The sequence below is a fragment of the Myotis davidii genome, unplaced genomic scaffold, assembly GCF_000327345.1.
Source record: "Myotis davidii unplaced genomic scaffold, ASM32734v1 scaffold379, whole genome shotgun sequence".
NCBI lineage: Eukaryota > Metazoa > Chordata > Mammalia > Chiroptera > Vespertilionidae > Myotis > Myotis davidii.
The window spans coordinates 788221-800029 of record NW_006290553.1 but is presented as its reverse complement, the minus strand read 5'-3'; positions in this window follow the sequence as shown (position 1 = coordinate 800029).

Sequence of the window (11809 nt, the reverse complement as noted above, 5' to 3'; positions counted from 1 at the left end):
ATAGAACATCTATACTTCCATGGTTCTTACCTGTGGTTCCAAAACACACCCCAAATTAAAATAAGCCTCTCTCACTTGTATCTATTAGTGATTTTCCTAACTACGTTATAACACCCACTACTTTTATTTATCACATTTTTTAAGTCATAGCAGTTCAGTTTAATAGGCTCTCTGAGACATCTTTGATTAGGAAGAGCCACCGAAAAAGAAAGCTTAGAGAAATAGAAAATTCTATTTCTATGCACTAAAGTATAGAGGCAAACACAGTCACTCACTGGTGAAGGTAACAATTGGTGCTGCTATCACAATGAGAGATGGTATTTGGATTAAGTTGAAAGAAAAGCATTTTTTTACTTACACAGCTAAATGACAGGTGACAATTTGATCTGCTCAATGTAGTTTATAGATAACGAGTTTATTATGCTTTACCCAATATTTTCTTCCCCTCCTTTGATAACCTCTCTGATTGAATGTTGAGAACAGCAGCCTTCAAAAATGAATAAACACATAGGAGGCTTTAACTTTTCTTAATGACCTTTCAATGCAAAGCAAAAAGGGCAACAGTTAATGTTACTCGCATTAAAGCTGACAAAGAATGTGGGTTAAAGCTAAATGACAAAGGCTTGTTGTTGAGGTCACTTCTTAATTGACTTTCCTGACATTAATGCTTGTTATAACCCAGGCAACTAGTTTTAAAGTTGCAGTTCTTTCTTCAAAGCCCTGCTTATTATAGGTAAGATATCTGTCAAAGACATAGGTCACTGCTTTCTCAGTTACATGATTAGTCTAAGAAATAATCCTGCAAATGTTGCTCATGCTTTCACAAGAAACATATTTTGCACTTTTTCTCTAAACTAAATTGAAATTTCAAGCTAAAGCTCTAGAATATACAACTCATGAACTTCAGGTCTTTGGCATTCCTTGATTGCCACTTATGTTAATATCCGGGGTGGGTTTGCAGGGTTTTCTGGTCTACATGTGTTATCAGGAGATAACACATGTTGTGAGAAGAATGTGCACTGGACTCACTTGGTGGGCCAGAGTTGCAGTATCCACTCTAACATTCAGCATTTTAAAAACTGACTTTTGAGAAGCTACTCCTTAACTTTGCCTAAAATTTCATGAGAGTCTAGTTAACAGTGATGGCGAACCTTTTGAACTCGGCGTGTCAGCATTTTGAAAAACCCTAACTTAACTCTGGTGCAGTGTCACATATAGAAATTTTTGATATTTGCAACCATAGTAAAACAAAGACTTATATTTTTGATATTTATTGTATATATTTAAATGCCGTTTAACAAAGAAAAATCAACCAAAAAAATGAATTCGCATGTCACCTCTGACACGGGTGTCATAGGTTCGCCATCACTGACCTACAGTAATCATGGTATAAAAAGAGGGAGGGTGTGTGTGTGTGTGTGTGGGGAGGGGGGGTTTTTGCATATTTTTTGAGGTGAAACAGTGATTAATAAGGCCCTATGACTCAAACTGCTTGAGTCTCCGTTTTTATTTATACATTTATTTGTATGAACGATCTGTAATTGTAGTAGCAACACTGACACGGTATTTCCTACATGTTTGTCCCCTGTCGCCTGAGCTAAATTGTAAAAAAAACCATTTAGTAACTCCTGATTTTCATGTTAGATAGAATAGTCTGCTCTCTACCACACCTTCAGATTTGGCAAACAAGGTTTTAAATTAACTTAGACAATCCAAGGCATGCTCATCTGTCTTTTCCAACTAGAATATCTTTTTTTTTCCCTTTTATGCACCTCAGAAAAAAGAACTGTCTGTAACTTTAAATTCAAAAAATCATACAATCTTGGGCTAGAAGTCATATACTCCAACTGGGTTTCTCATTGACCATTCAAATAAGTTGTATCCCTGCTAAGAAGTCTGCTAGACCTGTGCTGTTCAATTGGGTGTCACTAGCCACATGTTGGCACTTAAATTTAAATTAATGTAAGTTAAATAAAATACATGTCCAATTCCTTTATTGTAGTTGCCATATTCCAAGTGCTCATAAACTGCTGCATGTCACTAGTGGCTTCCATATTGGATAACAGAGGTATAGAGCATTCCCCTCATAACAGAAAACAGTGCTGATGTAAATTAAGCTTTAACACTCATTACAGGAAACTCCTTACCTCCCAAGAGTATAGATGATACGTTTAGAATATTCTTTTGTTAGGATTTTTCCCTTATATGTAATCAAACTTTTACCCCTTTGTCTTAGCTTCATTACCTACACAACACTACAAATCACATGTTCTTCGACATGGTATCCTTTCAAATATTTAAAGAAATTTGCCATGGCCTCTTCCTGGAGTCCTTCTATAGGGCTTACTCCTATATTTTAGGTGTATCGCAGAATTAGATGACTTTGCCCTAAAAATTCTGAAACAAGAGTTTTATTCTGATTAAAAAATTTTTAAACCTAAGCCACAAGTATATAAATGTATAAATATTTTAAATTAAAAGAAACAATTATGTAACCTCCAAATTCTCCCTCTCTGATCCTGGTTACCAGGCACAGAATAGGCAATCAATAAATATTGGTTGAATTAATAAATGAAATAATTTAATTGGGCAGGCTGCTCTTAATATATTAATTCTTGCTCTTGTTGTGCAACTTCCCAATGCAGAAAATGAAAAAACTTTTCTAATTATGAAATAATAATATTCACCATAGACATCCTTAAATATACACAAGAAAAAATAACCAAGATGTGGTTATGTTTTACCTAATATATCATATGCATTGTTGAATGTCATTGAGGAAATTCCTAATGGCTTCTATATCTTTAGTTTCTTTATTGCATTAGATTTTATAATACTTCATTTTGTATTATTTAACATAATTGTGGACTAAATTCTGTCCTCTCCAAATTCATATGTTGAAGCCCTAATTCTCAGTACCTCAGAATATGACTGTATTTGGAGACAGCACCTTTAAAAATATAACTAAGTTAATAAAAAGATCCTTAGTGTGGACACTAATCCAATATAACTGATGTTCTTATAAGAAGTGGTGACTAGAATTCAGACAACAAAGACTGAGGGCTGACCATGTGAGGACACAGTGAGAAGGTAGCTTGTGCCAAACTGCAAGTCAACAAGTTAGGCCTAAAAAATAACCAAGCCTGCTGCCACTTTAACCTTGGCTTCCAACTCCCACAATTGTGAGAAAATACATTTTTGTTTTTCAAACCATCCAATCTCTGATATTTTTATATGACAGCCCTAGTAAATGAATATACTTTATGTCTAATTTTTTATTTTTATAAAGTTATTTTTTTAGAGTTTTGTGAGCATCCTATTATTTTCTCACAAAATTTTATTAAAAAAATGTTTTAAAACTTTCATGAAAAAGGCTTTAATATATATTTTCAAATTATCTCATTAAAAGCTATACTTTAAAAACATGCCAATATTTTTCCCAATTCAATAAGCAAAGAAAACAATTACATTGCTCTGTTTAATTTTGAATTTTTAAAAATTTAAGTGAAATAGAAATTTTTGGATGGTTATTAGCTATTATTATTTGTGGTAGTGTAATGCAAATGTAAACACATATTATTTAGTTCTGCATGTATTTTAATATGTATATTTGCATATGATATATGTTCCCTGCCCTTGCCTTTATTACTCAACATTTCTTTGATATTGATTTGCATAGTAGTTAGTGTATCTTCACTAATAAAACATTTTATTCAGCCGAAACCAGTTTGGCTCAGTGGATAGAGCGTTGGCCTGCGGACTGAAGGGTCCCAGGTTCGATTCCGGTCAAGGGCATGTACCTGGGTTGTGGGCACATCCCCAGTGGGAGATGTGCAAGAGGCAGCTGATCGATGTTTCTCTCTCATCAATGTTTCTAACTCTCTATCTCTCTCCCTTCCTCTCTGTAAAAAATCAATAAAATATATTTAAAAAAACAATAACAAAAAAATCCATTTTATTCAGTATGACTATATTAAAATTATATACCTATTTCCTTTTTGAAAATTTTTAGGTTATTTGTTTTTATTTTTTTAATTATGAACATAATTATTATGAGAATACTCATCACTTTACACCAAGAGTAAAATTTTGCTATGCTATATGTCAACTTTTGTTGTCCACTGGCAAAAATGTCCCCCTGGCCTATGCAAAATATACACTGAGTAGCCAGATTATTACAACCACCCCATCAGTACAATGAAGTGAATTAGTTATGCAAATAATAATAATAATAATAATAATAAAACCTTGAGAGTATTTGCTTAGGAAGTTTTCAATATTCAGTATTTTTGGAAGCATCAATGAAGTACTGATGGGGTGGTCATAATAATCTGGCTGGTCATAAAAATCTGGACATTGAGTGTAGATATCTACATTAATAAAAGAGAAACATGCAAATTGGTGTCACTCTGCTACACCACCAGCCAATCAGAGTGACTATGCAAATTAACCCAACAAAGATGGCGGTTAATTTGCATACAAAGGCACAGAGTGAAGACTGAAGACTGAAGACTGAAGAGGCTTGGCTTCTCCGCTTCAGCTGGACCAAAGGCCTGGGTCCCGGGTGCCAGAGGAAAACTGGTCCCAGCAGCCAGGGAAAGGAAGGCCTATTGCACGAATCTTCGTGCAGTGGGCTTCTAGTCCTATGTAATAAAAGAATAATATGCAAATTGACCCTAATAGCAGAATGACCAGAATGACAGATCTCTATGACGTGCACTGACCACCAGGGGGAAGATGCTCAATGCAGGAGCTGCCCTGCCTCTGGTGGTCAGTGCGCTCCCACAGGGGGAGCTATGCTCATCCACAAACCAGGCTGATGGCTACTAGCACAGCAGCAGTGGCAGGAGCCTCTCCCGCCTCTGCGGCAGCACTAAAGATGTCTGACTGCAGCTTAGGCCCGCTCCCTTCAGGCTGACATCCCTTGAGGGCTCCCTGGCTGCCAGAGGGATGTCTGACCCCCTGGGGAGCAGGCTAAGCTGGCAGGTGGATATCCCCTGAGGGGTCCTGGACTGTGAGTGGGCGCAAGCTGGGCTGAGGGACCCCCCAAGTGCACAAATTTTCATGCACTCAGCCTCTAGTTTCAAAATAAGACTCTACCCCAAGTTTGAGAGAAAATCAATTACAGAGCCTTATAGAATTATATGTGTCTAAGGTTTAGTCTTTTATTTCCAATTTCCAAAGATTTCTAAAATCTACCCCCCACCACCACCACCAAATCAGTCCTGATACATACAGTATTGTCAAGACATAAAAACTGATTAGCTTTCTCTCCTCAGAAAGAATTCAGTTGTGGCTATATTTCTGGAAAGAAATGAAGGTTTTGAAGAAGAATTTCAGAAGTGAAGTAATAAGTGGTACAGCATGCCCCAAAACATATACCATATATACTGTAAACAAATATGTTCAATAGTGTCAGGATTGCAGAGGTGCATTTTTCCTGTTGATGATTGGACAGCAGCACAAAAGTACAAAGAAATAAAGAAAATATTCTAAGGTTATTCCAGAATATGTGGGTGAGGTACATGCAGCATCTGAGACTGAGAAAAACAAACCAATATCATCTTATGCCTCCCTTCCCTGCTGGGATGGTAGTAATCATCCTCAATGGCTTACCCATTTTTTTAGTCATTTTTTTAGTATTTGTCTCTAATAATGTTTATCCACAACTTGTTATTGCAATCAAAGGAGGCAATCAAACATAAAAATATGAATAGAAACTATGCAAAAGAAGAATGTATTTGTTCATCACAAAACCACTAGCAGCTGTTTTGATGTTTGGCCCCATCATCTCATTTGCTCTTCCTCAGGATTGGGCTCTCATCCTTTCTTCTGCAATGACCACAATCATTGACTTCTTCCACCTTGTCACCTGCAAGGTGGGAAAAGATCATTCATGGGTACAAATGCCCTTTTAAATAATCACTAACTCTAAAAAAACAAGATGGTAGGAATCTCTATTGAACAAGTTATTATAATATGCCTTTCAAATTAATTCAGGTCTAGAGTCCTAGATCTTGAAATAAAGGCAGAATGGAAATGTCAAACAGTATGTTTTCAGAAATATAAAAGTGGCACACAAAGTTAGTGCTGGTTTACAAACTACTTGGGGTCAATGCCTCAAACAGATTGTCAAACTGCAGCGGGAAGGCCGGGGAGGGTTGGGGGGCGGGAGGTAGGGGGGTAAGAGATCAACCAAAGGACTTGTATGCATGCATATAAGCATAATCGAGCCCACACCCTGGGCATGTGCCCTTGATCAAAGTCGAACCTGGGACCTTTCAGTCTGCAGGCCAGCACTCTATAATAAATAAATAAATAAATAAATAAATAAAATTTTCATCATTATGTATTATGCAGTTGGGTCAGTCACTAAATTCTCCAGTTTTATATTTTCACTTTGGCAATAATAAACATGGAATTCAATTATTATGTTCATTCAATTACGTGAATAGTTGTCTCCTTGATCCATGCTTATAGGAGGGCAAGTGGACAGAAGTCTGAAATGCACTTCTTCATGGTAACCAGAGCTACTTTAATCTGTTTCATATATTGGATTAGATGATCTCTAAGGTGCTTTGTATGGTCTCTAAATCACCTTAGAAAACTCGAGTTCTTTTCTGGCAGATTGGAATCTTCTTGGGAATTTAAACAATCCCAGTGTTTAGAACAAATCCTCAGAGATTGTGGCTTAATTGGCCATGATGGGGCCATGCCAACAATAATATTTGAAAGCTCCCCAAGGGATAATCTGCAACTAGGGTTAAGAAACCCTGCTCTCAGGGTTTATGAATACATGATGAAGTTGGGACTCCTGCTTTGTCCCTTTACATTAATCCACATGCCAAACACCCATAACCATTCAGTCAGGAAGAAATTAGGCAGCAGACTTGAAAGAAATTGACTAAATATTTCCTCTCATCTGTAATCTCTCTGGCTAGAATTTTTATGGAGATAGATTGTTATAAAGTGATTTTGAGTAGCAGAAACTGCTGTATTCTTAGGTCACTGAGATGGTGAATAGGGGACTGTCAGGGAAAAGTTAAACTAGAATGAATAGATTCAATAAACGTCAGTGTAGACTCCTAGATAAATATTCCAGGGCAGGGTTTCAGCAATAACAAGGCCATTCTTTGCAACTGTTTGTGGGTGAAGCAGCAAGAGTTCATGAATTAGTGGCAGTTTCGTTCTCATTCAATATATACCTAGTTAGCCCCTGGTTCAACAGCTGTGGCCATTCAGCTGACACTTGGCCCTTTGCAACCTCAAACTTTGCGACCTAGACAACCTGTCTTCTCTACATACATAGCAACTTTGTAGACTGTTCATTAGTTCTACTAAAATTTTCAAGACATGGGATCCATCTACATTTCATGTTTTACAGAGATGTTCTCTGAAAAATTTTTATCAAAGAATTGTGTTAATAGCATTTCTATTGCTCAAAAACTACTTTATACAAAAGTTTAAAAAAACCATGAAAACTTTTTTTGTAATATGAATGTATCTATTATGAACATAAGCTTGATTAAATAAAAAGTTTACTTGGTATTACAATATGGGGACATATTGACAAATGCCAAATAAAATACTTATTTATTATTATTTTGAATAATATATAATTATTCATAATCTTTTATGTAATCTAAACACTAGCTTACTAAAAGTAGAAAGTGTTATTAATAAATGGGGAAGAGTATGAAAATGGCCGATAGAATCATTGAATAGTCTAGGAATGTCAAAGAACAGAATCATATCAGACACCAGTATATACATCCTTATTTGAAATCAGAAGCTATCTTGATGGGTATGATTAGGCCTGATTCAAGGCTGCTAATATGATGTCAATTTTTTACTTAACACCTAAATTCTCAGATTTCAGGTTAAATTGTTGAGGTGTAGGAAAAGGTGGTACTTTCTATTGATTTGAGAATGTAAGTGGTAAAAAAGCATTAAGATGTAATAACTAACTATAACAATAATAATTCTATCATTTAAAATCACTAGTGTCAATTGTTAACAGATATAACAGATGCTTTATATACCTGATCTCATTGGTTTATTGTCCTGGTGTTATTGGTGAAGAACTGCCTCTTAGATATTAAAGTACTAGCCCAAGTACATGTATCTTCTGAGTGACAGAGGTAACATCAAGCCCAGGTGTGCCTGTTTTAACTTCCTGTACATATCAATGACTATAAATATTAGAATGCATGGCAAATGCTATATGAAGCCAGAAACTATTTGGTGTGTTTAAAGAATTGGTAAACATCTTAGAGAAAACAAGCCATTTATTAACTATTGACTGTGTCAAGCCCTATTTCTTCATTTTCCAAAATGAATAATAGCACTTCCCTGAAAACCTATTTAGGCTCACTAAATGAGATTCCTGTAGTCTCTATTTCTATGAATGGCACCAATCCACCCTACTACATACCTAGAGGTCATTCTGACCTCATATCCATGTCTAATTAGGCCATCAAGTTCAATTATTTCCTCTTGTAAATAGTTCTCATATTCATCTCTAAATTTCTATCTCACTTACATGTATTAGTTCAAACCCTGATCAATTCTTACCAAATTATTCTCAACATTCTTTAATTCATTCTTTTCATTGCTATGAAAAAAGATCTGTATAAAAGGCTAATTTGATCAGTTACTTTTTTGTGATTCTATAATCAAGCCTGTACTATAATCCAGCAACTCCACTCCTATAATATACTTCTACAGAAAAGTATACATGTGTTCACCAAATGACGTATTCTAGAATGTGCATAACAACTCTATATAAAACAGCTAAAAATTAAAAACTACTTAAATACTTATCTTTAGAATGGATTAAAATGTGACATATTCCCACAATTAAATATTATATGGCAATTAAACCAAATTACATACAAGTAAAATGTACAAACATTTAAATAAAATTTAAACACATGAAAAACTAAGCTTGCTTTTGGATATTAGGACTGTGATTACAAGTGGAGGTTGGGGGTAGAGTCAGGAAGAGGCTGCTGTTAGTGTACCATTTTTCTGTCTAGTTTCTAATTACATATGTGTGTTCACATGAATGTTTACGGAGTAATCACACATATATGTTCACTTTTCTTTACATATGTTATATGTCAAGAAAAAAGAACAAAAATTCTTCAATTCTTCTCCATTGCCTTTCATCTTTACTTCTCTCTTATATGTATTGTATTAGTCAGGGATCTCCTGAGAAATACAACCAATGAAATGTATATAGAGAAAGATAAATTTTCTTTGTGACAATTAAGACTTATTGCAAAGCTGCATATATTTTCAAATTATATTTGCCTGGCTGGTATGGCTCAGTGGTTGAGCTTCAACCCAGAACCAAGATGTCACTGGTTTGATTCCTAGTCAGGGCACATGCCTGGGTTGCAGGCTTGATTCCCAACTGGGGGCATGCAGAAGGCGCAGCAGATTGATGATGTTTCTCTCTCAACAATGTTTCTATCTATATCTCTATCCCTCTCCCTTCCTTTCTCTCTCAAATCCATAAAAAAAACATAAAAAAGAATAAACCTTACATAAAAAAAGAAAAGTGCAACTGATTTCTGAGTACTTCTTTTTTTAAAAAATACCATATTTAAGGAGAGAATAAAATATAAATGTTCACTTAGAACAGTGATTTTCAACCTTTTTCATCTCATGGTACACATAAACTATTTATTAAAATTCTGCAGCATTACCAAAATATATATGACATGATAATATAATATAATATAAACATATAATATGTAATATTTTTGATGATTTGACAAAAAAATAGGTATAATATTGATTCACTCACACCTGATGATTATTGTTGTGTTGGCTCTTGTCATTTTTTTTTATTTGACAATCTAAGGGAAAAGAGGTCAGTGTCCCTGACTAAATAGATATTGCATGTTTTAAAAAATTTGTGACACACGGGTTGAAAATTGGTGATTTAGATGACTAATACATACATTTGGAGGGATTGTCCACACGGGAACTGACTGTTGTGTGCAGCGTGTGGAGGAGGAGCTCCAGCCCAGGGAGAGGGCTCTCCTATATCCACTGCCTCAAGGGTTGTCAGGTGGAGGGGGCGGTGGGCGGCACAGCTGGCAGCTGGGGAGACCTGCGGGGAGAGGAGGTCCACTCCTGAGGAGGGGCCCATCAGGACTTGGCTGTTGGCCTCCTGGAAGCTTTGGAAATGCAGCTTGTGATGTGGGGATTCTCACAGACTCCTCCAGGGAGTCGAGCATCTTTAGCATCACCGCCATCTCCTCCTTTTGCCTTGAGCGTTTGGATCTCTCGTCCTTCAGTTCATGAGCCAGGGAAGTAATTTCCTGCCTCAGCATCCAGTAGATCATGGTCCCTTTCTGTAAGTGTCACTAAGACCAGGTACATTGAATGACTCCTTCTCACTGCTGGCATCATCTAAGGATGACTTGATCCCTGTGCACTCCTCTCCCATTGTGCTGTACTTGTCAATGAGGTGACATTTCTCCTCCATCTGTGTGGCCAGTGCTTTTGTGAGCTGCGGTTCCCATCTTACATAAAGTTGATACCCAACAGACCAAACAAGTCTGATTATATTTACGAGACCCACCAAGAAGCCAATAACAGGTGGACACGCCAATGTCTCCCAAGGGAGTACGTGGACCATTAAGCATGGGCTCAGGTGTGGGAAGCAGCTAACACCACTTCTCCCAGCTTCCCAATAATGTGTCCAAAACCCAGATCCACAGAGGACTGCAGCCCCTCCATGGACCACTGGTACAGCAGTTGCCCAGTGTCCATGGAATTTCCAGTCGGCTGACACCCCAACGTTCCATCGAAACCAGCCTGCAAGGATGGAATGACCCTGACTGGTTATCAGTGTTAGGGGTGTAGTGGAGGGAGATTTGCAAGTAAAATGGCCTCATTGCAGTGACTACCCAATGATCATTCTCCTCATTTTTACCTGTATGTTTGTCTATCAGTATGAATTAAATTATAATGAAAGTAGCAATCTTAAGTGTATGATTTAATACATTTTTAAAACTTTACATTTCCGTATGGTACCCAACAACCTTATGTATGCAGGCATACCTTGGAGATATTGTGGGTTTTGTTCTACACCATCACAATAAAGCAAGTATTGCACTCAAGTGAGTTGTAATCTTTTGTCAGTGGAGAGTTTGCCGTCAATTGGTAAAAACCACAACATCTGTGAAGCACAATAAAGCAAAGTGCAGTAAAGTGGGGGATGCCTGTACATGGATCTTGTTTATTTAAAACATTTAGAAAATTTTTTCAACTGCAATTGACATTCAATATTGTATTTGTTTCAATTATACAGCAAACTGGTTAGACATTTATATAATTTATGCAGTGACCCCCCATACCCTGTCTAGTACCCACTTGATACCATACATAATTGTTACAATATTATTGACTATATTCCCTATGCTGTACTTTACACACTCATGACTATTTTATAACTGCCAATTTTTACTTCTTAATCTCTTCACTTTTTTCCCTCAGTCCCCCAACTCCCCTCCCATCTGGCAACACTCAGTCTGTTCTCTATCTATAAATTTGTTTCTGGTTTGATGGTTTATTTATTTTGTTTTTTGGTTTTTAGATTCAACATTTAAGTGAAATCATGTGGTATTTGTCTTTCTATCTGACTTAATTCACTTAGCACAATACCCTAGGTCCATCTGTGTTTATGCAACTGGTAAGATTTCTTTCTTTTTTAAATTACTGCAGCAAAAGCACTTTATTATTTCTCTTTTCTACAACAAAAAATACTGAAGTCCTTTGAGGTTTGACTATA